Here is a 1,101-nt window from a genome sequence, read left to right on the forward strand (position 1 = left end):
ACTGAACTCAGCTGAAGAGAAAGAAAAAATATCTGGAATGAAGAACTGAGGAGCAAAAGTTTAGAAAACATAACAAGTAGGTAAAAGATTTGCAGGACAGAGGTTAGGCCTAACACAAGTGAAAGAGGAGTCGCCCCCAAAAAGACAGAAAAGAAAATAGAGCAGAGGCAACACGTGAAGAAATACTGAAAGACAGAATTTTCCGAAACAGACAAAAGATATCATGCCCCAGAAGCCCTACCAACCTCAAGAAAGATAAACATCTCCATGCACATGTAAAACCTGTGCAAGATGAAAACAAAAAGACCCTCTCAAACGCAGACGAAGGAAAAATCAAAAGATTGATGGGCTTTCATGAATCACAATTAGACTTCCAGCCAACTTCAGGAGCAACAATATTAACCAAATTGCAGTGGAATAGTATTTTTAAAGTGCTGAAAGAAAACACCTAGCAAAAAGACTTTTCAATAATAAAGAAATACATTTTCAGACATACAAAAATACATAATTTGTAACCAAAAAAGACACATTTTAAAAAATATTAAGGGGTATTTTCAGGCAGGAGACAAACAGTATAGATGGAAAATTAAAGAGGAAGAAAAAAGTGGAGAGAAATTACAAAGTATGCAGAAAAATCTAAATGAATATTGACTACATAAAAATCATTACATGCCCTGCATGTATTGTTTGATCCTTTGACTTTATTTTTTATTCTTTTTTTTTTTTTGAGACGAAGTCTCCCTCTGTCACCCAGGCTGGCGTGCAGTGGTGTGATCTCGGCTCACTGCAAGCTCCGCCTCCCGGGTTAACTCCAGTCTCCTGCCTTAGCCTCCCGAGTAGCTGGGACTACAGGTGCCAGCCACCACGCCTGGCTAATTTATTATATTTTTTAGTAGAGATGAGGTTTCACCATGTTAGCCAGGATGGTCTCGATCTCCTGACCTCATGATCTGCCTGCCTCGGCCTCCCAAAGTGCTGGGATTACAGGAGTGGGTCATGAGGTCGGGAGATCGAGACCATCCTGGCTAACACGGTGAAACCCCGTCTCTACTAAAAATACAAAAAATTAGCCGGGCGTGGTGGCGGGTACCTGTAGTCCCA

The sequence above is a fragment of the Colobus angolensis genome, unplaced genomic scaffold (assembly GCF_000951035.1).
Source record: "Colobus angolensis palliatus isolate OR3802 unplaced genomic scaffold, Cang.pa_1.0 Scaffold710, whole genome shotgun sequence".
NCBI lineage: Eukaryota > Metazoa > Chordata > Mammalia > Primates > Cercopithecidae > Colobus > Colobus angolensis.